Source organism: Erinaceus europaeus, chromosome 15 (assembly GCF_950295315.1).
Source record: "Erinaceus europaeus chromosome 15, mEriEur2.1, whole genome shotgun sequence".
Classification (NCBI taxonomy): Eukaryota; Metazoa; Chordata; class Mammalia; order Eulipotyphla; family Erinaceidae; genus Erinaceus; species Erinaceus europaeus.
The window spans coordinates 42,268,690-42,277,142 of NC_080176.1; positions in this window are offsets into that span (position 1 = coordinate 42,268,690).

Consider the following 8,453-nt stretch of genomic DNA (forward strand, 5'->3'; position numbering starts at 1 on the left):
TTTTTAAAATTAGTCATTTAATATTGATCTACAAAATTACAAGATAAAAGAGGTACAACTCCATACCATTCACACTAACAGAGTTCTATAGCCCCATTCCCTCCATTGTAAACTATAGCAGTTCTCCTAAGGTTGCAGATATGAGTTAACTATTATTTTTACAACGATCTGTGTATGTTTGGCCTTTTTGTATGGTCCCATATTCTCTTCTTTCTTTCTTTTTTTTAAATTTGTTTATTTATTTAAGAAAGAAGACATTAACAAAATCATACGATGGGTGGGTACAACTCCACACAATTCCCGCCACCCAATCTCCATATTCCATCCCCTCCCCAGTAGCTTTCCCATTCTCTATCCCTCTGGGAGCATGGACCCAGGGTCATTGTGGATTGCAGAAGGTCTGGCTTCTGTAATTGCTTCCCCACTAAACATGGGTGTTGACTGGTCAATCCATACTCCCAGTCTGCCTCTCTCTTTCCCTAGTAGGGTGAGTCTCTGGGGAAGCTGAGCTCCAGGACTCATTGGTGGGGTCTTCAGTCCAGGGAAGCCTGGCCAGCATCCTGATGGCATCTGGAACCTGGTGGCTGAAAAGAGAGTTAACATACAAAGCCAAACAAATAGTTGAAGAATCATGGACCCAAAGGTTGGAATAATGGAGATGAAGAGTTGGGGAGTACTCACTACAAACTCTAGTGTACTACTGCTTTCAGGTATATATTTGCCCTAGTTTATGGATACCTGTGAACATATGCTCATTCTCCTGGAACCTGGTCTATATCTAGGTTTTGAGACTTTGTTAGGAAGTGAACCTCCTGGGATGGAATTAGAGAATACTACGAAAGGAAAGGTCTCACCCAAGTAATGAAGCTTAAGGGTTGTCATTCCACACCTGAAGTCTCTGGACACAGTCTGAAGTGAAGTGTTCTGGGGTGGCACTTGTTGTGTTGATTAGGTTGCAATCAGTGGATGCAATATTATTTGATAAGAATTGGGAGAAGCATACGGGAAAGTATGCTAGGGTCCCAGGACTGGGAGAAGTTTAGGCTCTATATTGGAAATGTGAGGTTCCTGCTGTCTTAGGGTTCAAGAAGACAATGGATAGTTACTGTTATCATCACATTATTTGAAATTGGGTTAACATTGAAAAGTCCCTTTGTTAGACATACAGTCAATTTCCCCCTCTCATATTAATTAAATAGTGATGTATATTACTACAATTTAATAGGTGTGTACAAAAACACCATTCCCATCACCAAAAGACTGTGTTCAATCCCACCCACCTACACCCACCCTGACACCCCCCCCCCACCGGCCCAGGAAGCCTCATGTCCACCCTCCTGCTCACCACAGGGTTTTTACTTTGATGCCCTACATTCAATTTAGTCAGATCCTGCCTTTAGTTTCCCTTTCTGATCTTTCTCAAATTCTGTTGATGAGTGGGATCATCCCATACTTATCTTTATCTTTCTGACTTAGCTTACTTAACATAATTCCTTCTAGCTCTGACCAAGATGGATCAGAGAAGTTGAGTCCATTGTTCTTAGTAGCTGCATAGTATTCCATTGTGTATATATACCACAGCTTCTCAGCCATTCATCTATTGTTGGGCACCTGGGTTCCTTTCAGGTTTTAGCTATTATGAATTGTGCTGCTATGAACATAGGAGTACACACATCTTTTTGGTTGGGTGTTATGGAGTCCTTGCGGTATAGCCCCAGGAGAGGAATTACTGGGTCATATGGAAGGTCCATGTCTAGCATTGTGAGAGTTCTTCAGAAAACTATCCACAGAGGCTGGACCAATTTACATTCCCACCAGCAGTGCAAAAGGGTTCCTCTGTCCCCACAGCCTCTCCAGTATTTGTTGCTGCTGTCCTTTATGATGTATGCTATCTTGTCAAAGGCTTTCTCTACATCTATTAAGATAATCATGTGGTTTTTGGCTTTGCTTTTATTGATGAGGTGAATGACATTGATTGACTTACTTATGTTGAACCAACCTTGCATTCCTTGGATAAATTGTACTTGGTCGTGATGAACAATCTTTTTGATATGCTGTTGTATCTGGTTGGCCAAGATCTTGTTTGATATTTTGGCATCTATGTTCATCATAGATATTGGTCTGTAGTTTTCCTTTTTTGTTGTGTCCCCATCTGCTTTTGGTATCAGGGTGATTTTGGCTTCATAAAAGGTGGAAGGGAGTATTTCTGTTTCTTCGATCTTATGGAAAAGCTTTAGAAGTATGGGTACTAACTGTTTCCTGAAGGTTTTGAAGAATTCATTTGTGAAGCCATCTGGTCCAGGACTTTTGTTGTTGGGGGGATTCTTAATAATGGTTTCGATTTCTTTGTCAGTGATTGCTGCATTTAGGTTCTGTATTTCTTCTTGGTTCAGTTTTGGAAGGGCATATGCTTCTAGGAATTGTTCCATTTCTTCCAAATTTTCTAGATTGGTAGCATATAGTTCTTCATAGAAGTTTCGCATGGTTTTTCTGGATTTCTGTGGTGTCAGTTGTGAGATCTCTTCCATCATTTACAAGTCTATGAATTTGAGTCTCCTCCTTTTTTGTTTAGTGAGTCTGGCTAGGGGTTTGTCAATTTTGTTTAATCTCTCAAAGAACCAACATTTGGCTTCATTGATCTTCTGTATGGTTCTCTTATTTTCAATGTTGTTTATTTCTGCTCTAATTTTAGTGATTTCTGTCCTTCTGGTTGCTTTAGGGTTCCTTTGTTCCTCTTCCTCTAAGTCCTTGAGGTGTGCAGTAAGGTCCTTTATTTGAGCTTTTTCTTGTTGTTTAATATGTGATTGTATGGCTATAAGTTTCCCTCTCAATACTGCTTTAGGTGTGTCCCAAAGATTTTGATAGGTTGTGTCTTCATTTTCATTTGTTTCAGGAACATTTGAATTTCTTGCTTGAGTAATTCTCTGACCCAGTGGTTGTTAAGGAGTATGTTGTTTAGTTTCCAAATTCTGTGTCTTTTAATAATTTCCGTTTGTTGTTAAATGTTAGTTTTACTCCACTGTGGTCTGAGAAGATACTTGGGATGATTTCAATGCTCTTGAATTTATTGATGCTGTCTTTGTGGCCTAAAATGTGGTCTATCCTTGAGTATGTGTTGTGTGGATTTGAGAAGAAAGTGTATTCCAGTTTTTTGGGGTGAAGGGTTCTGAAGATGTCCAGGAGGTCTAGTCTGACCATCTCTTCATTCTTGTTTCTTTGTTGATTCTCTGCTTTGTTGATCTGTCTAAGTGTGAGAGTGGGGTGTTAAAATCTCCCACTATTATTGTATTACTATTGATATATTTTTGAAATTCTTTCATTAGGTGCTTGATGTATTTAGATGGTCCCTCACTGGGTGCATAGATGTTAATAATTATTGTTTTCTTGGCTGATTGATCCTCTAATCATTATGTAATGTCCTTGCCTATCTTTTATTACTTTATTTAATTTAGAATCTATTGTGTCAGAGATGAGAATGGCTGTTCCAGCTTTTTTTTGTGGTCCGTTAGCCTGTATGATAGTTTTCCATCCTTTCACTTTAAGTCTGTATTTATCTTGTTGTGTCAGATGGGATTCTTGCAAGCAGCATATGGTTAAGTTATGTTTTCTGATCCATCCCCCCACTCTGTACCTTTTGATGGGTGAGTTTAAGCCACTGACTTTTATTGACATTATGGATTTAATGTATTGTAGTGCCATTGTTCAACAAATTTTTATTTGCTCTGATATATGGCAAGTATCTTGGTGATGTTGTTGTTTATAAGAGGTCTTTTAGACCCTCTTTCAGGGCCAGTTTGGTGATGGTTGCCTCTTTTAACTGTTGTTTGTCTGAGAAGGTTTTGATCCCTCCATCTAGTTTGAATGAAAGTCTAGCAAGATATATTATCCTTGGTTGAAACCCTTTTTCATTCAGGGCTTGATAGATATCTTGCCATTCTCTTCTGGCTTTTAGAGTTTGAGTGGAGAATTCTGCTGATAGTCTTATGAATTTTCCCCTGTATGTGACTTTTTGTTTATCTCTTGCAGCCTTTAGGATCCTTTCTTTATCCTTACTTCTTCTCATTGTGACTATGATGTGTCTTGATGTCTTCAGGTCTGGGTTGATTCTGTTTGGAACTCTTTGGGCCTCTTGAGTCTTGATATCTTTTCTGTTATTCAGGTCTGGGAAGTTTTCTTCTATTATTTCCTCTAGAATGCTTCCTTCCCATTCCTCTCTTTCTTTCTCTGGCAGGCCAATTATATGAATGTTACTTCTTTTGAGATTATCCCATATGTCTCTGTTGTTTTTTTCAGTGTCTCTCAATCTCTTTTTGAGCTCTTTCACCTCTTTCTTAGTTTTCTCTAATTCATCCTCTGTCTGAATAATTCTGTTTTCTGCTTCTGTTAGTCTGCTTTCCCTTCCCTCAGCTTCTTTCCTCAGTTCAGCTATTTCAGCTTTCAGTTCTCTAATTGCCTTAAGATAATCAGTATTTTCCTTGGGGGGTCTCAACTGTTGTTTCCCTAATACTGCCATTCTTTCCTCCAAAGTTGTTTTCATTTCTGTGATTAATAAGTTTATTATTGCTTGCATACTTTTATTATCTATAGTTACTTCTGGCTGATTTGTAGTTTCTTCTGGGTTCTTGTCTTTATTCATTGTAGTAGCATTTGTATTTGTTCTTGATCTATCTTTTTTTTTAATGTGTTTCTTATTTTTATGTTCTGTTGTTCCTCAGTTGTTGTGTGTTAAGTACAAGCAACACTGTACTAAATACCTTTATGACAAATGCAATCACCAACCTCAGGAACTACAATGGGTTGCATTGGATCGACCTTCTCGTGGTGCATCCCGTGAGTACCCATTCATTGGGGAAACTGACGATCCTTCCTAGCCGACTGAATCCACATGGATCCCAGTCACTTTCAAAGCCAGCAACAAGCAGCTCCTGACAGCTTTCAACCTGACGCTGTTGACTGGCTACGGAAGAAGGGCAAACGCTAGAAGAAAAAGAAGAAGAAGAAGAAGAAGAAGAAGAAGAAGAAGAAGAAGAAGAAGAAGGAACTACAATAGCAACTGAAGCAAGTATTGAAGCAGTTTAATCACTACCAGTTAGCCAAACAATGTCTCCAGTCTGTGAAAAAATAGAAACCAAGTCCAAGTGAAGAAGAAAGAAAAAGGATAAAAGGGACAGCAAGAATAGACAGTTATGCAAATCTACTATCCACTGTATATTCTAGGGGTAGCAAGAGGAGATAGGGAAGTAGAGCAGAGATACACACATAGAGAGTCCACTCTGAGTCAGATTTCTTCCCTAAAATAATTCACAAATGAGTATCAGTGAATTCAGAAAGCCAAAGAAGGAGGAAGAAATGAAGACAAGAAAAAAAAAGGCAGAAAAACAAGAGATAGAAAAAAACAGATAATTAAAAGAATTGTAATAAAGGAGCAATGAAAGGAAAGTTTTTTAATTAATTAATTATTTTTTATTTTATTTTTTAATTAGCTAGGAGGAGGGAGAAGTGGAGAGTGGGTAGAGGAATTAGGAGTAGTGAAACAAGTTCCTCTCACAATGGATAAGACGTCCAGTCCCCTAGCAATGGAAAATAAACTAAAAGTTAATTCTGGTCAACCTAAAGGAAGGGGGGGGAAGAGATCCACCTTTATATAATGTTAATAATAAAATAGAGCAGGGTAAAAAAACCTTTCCCAGATTGCCTCAGTCCTTCTGAGCAGAGGCAGCTGATTGTTAAGAATGTAAAACAAACAAACAAAAACAAACAAACAAAAACACCTCAGAGCAGTCTTTTCCTTTTGTAGATCCAACTGACCATTTAGAAAGAAGGAGGTCCAAGGGCTTCAGAAAGGTATAGAAAGGATCCTGAAGGCTACAAGAGAAAAACGAAGAGTCACCTAGGAAAACCACAAGGTTAGCAGCAGACTTTTCCACAAACACTACAGGCCAGAAGAGAATGGCAAGATATCTATCGAGTGCTCAATGAGAAAGGTTTTCAACCAAGACTACTGTATCCTGCTAGACTGACATTCAAACTAGATGGAGGCATAAAAACTTCTCAGACAAGCAACAGTTGAAGAAATCAACTATCACCAAGCCTTCCCTGAAAGAAGTTCTGAAAGGTCTCCTATAAACAGTCAGACAATCATAAATATGCCATCTATCAGAACACTCTAAAAATCTACAAGAATGGTGTTAAAATATCTTCAATCTTTGATATCAATAAATGTCAATGGCCTGAATTCACCTATTAAAAGGCACAGAGTAGGAATATGGATCAGAAAATACAACCCAACAATATGCTATCTACAGGAAACCCACCTAACTCAAGACAAATACAGACTCAAAGTGAAAGGATAGAAAACTATCATACAAGCCAATGGCCCACAGAAAAGGGCAGGAACAGCTATTCTCATATCTGACACAATAGACTTTAAAATCAATAAAATTTAAAAAGATAGGGATGGACACTACTTAAGACTCAGCGGATCAGTCAATCAAGAGGACTTAACAATTATGAATACCTATGCACCCAATGAGAAGCCATCTAAATACATCAAACATGTACTGAAAGAGCTACAGAAATATATTAACAGCAACACAGTAATAATAAGGGACTTCAACAGCCTACTCTCTCAACTTGACAGATCATCCAGGCAGAAAATCAATAAAGATATGAGGGAGCTAAATGAGGAGATAGAAAAACTAGGATTATTGGACATTTTCATAGTCATTCATCCCAAGAAACTGGAATACACATTTTACTCAGGTCCACATAGGTCATTCTCAAGGATAGACCATATGTTATGCCACAAAGACAGTATCAGCAAATTCAAGTGCATTGAAATCCATCTTCTCAGACCACAGTGGAATTAAACTAACACTTAACAATCAACAAAAGATTAGTAAAAGTCCCAGAATGTGGAAGTGCAGCAGTACACTACTTTACAACAACAGGGACAAAGAGAAAATAAAGGGAGAAATCAAAATGTTTTGAGAGTTCAATGAAAATGAACACACAAGCTATCAAAATATTTGGGACACAGTTAAGGCAATACTGAGAGGGAAGATCACAGCCATAAGCACACATTAGGAAACAAGAAAAAGCACAAACAAACAGCTTGGTTTCACATCTTAAAGACCTAGAAGAAGAAGAACAAAGTAACCCTAAAGCAACCAGAAGGACAGAAATCACTAAAGTTAGGGCAGAAATCAATAACATTAAAAATGAGAAAACAATACAAAAGATCAATGAAAGTAAATGTTGGTTCTTCAAAATAGTGAACAAAATTGAAAAACCTTTAGCCAGACTCACAAAACAAAAAAAGGGAGAAGACCCAAATAAATCTGCTTGTAAATAAAAGAGGAGGTATCACAACAGACACCACAGAAATTCAACATATCATGTGAGGCTTCTATGAACAACTATATGCTACCAAGCTAGAGAACCTGGAAGAAACAGATAATTTCCTAGATACCTAAAACTTCTAAAGTTAAGTAAAGAGGAACTAGATAATATGACCAGGCCATCACAGGTAATGAAATTGAAACAGTTATCAAAAACCTTCTCAATAATAAAAGTCCTCAACCAGATAATTTCACAAATGAATGCTACAAAATATTCAAGGAAGGTTTAATACCTCTACTTTTAAAAGTCTTCCAGAATATTGAGGACACAGGAATACTCTCCTTCAGCTTCTATGAAGCCAGCATCACTCAGATACCAAAAGCAGACAGGGTCACAACCAAATAAGAAAACTACAGACTGATATCCCTGATGAACATAGATGCTAAAATATTGAACAAAATTCTAGCCAACTGGATTCAGAAGAACATGAAACCCAGAAATCAATTCCTTTTGCTATAGTAACAAAACCAATAAAATAAGTAGGAATAAACCTAACCAAAGAAGTGAAAGATGTATATTGAAAAGTAGGAGTCACTACTCAAGGAATAGAAAAAGAAATAGGAAGATATTCCATGATCATGGGTTGGAAGAATTAACATCATCAAAATGAATATACTACCCAGAACCATGTACAAATTTATGCTATCCCCATCAAGATTCCAAGCACATTTTTTAGAATAGAACAAATTCTACAAATGTTTATCTGGAATCAGAAAACACCTAGAGTTGCCAAAACAATCTTGAGAAGAAAGAACAGAACTGGAGCCATCACACTACCAGATCTCAAATTGTATTACAGAGCCATTGTAATCAAAACTGCTTGGCACTGGAACATGAATAGACACACTGACCAGTGGAATAGAACTGAGAGCCCAGAAGTAAGTACCCACACCTATAGACATCTAATCTTTGACAAAGGTGCCCAGACTATTCAATGGGGAAAGATGAGTCTCTTCGGCAAGTGGTGTTGGAAGAACAGGGTTGAAACATGCAGAAGAATGAAACTGAACCACTATATTTCACCAAACACAAAAGTAAATTCCAAGTGGATC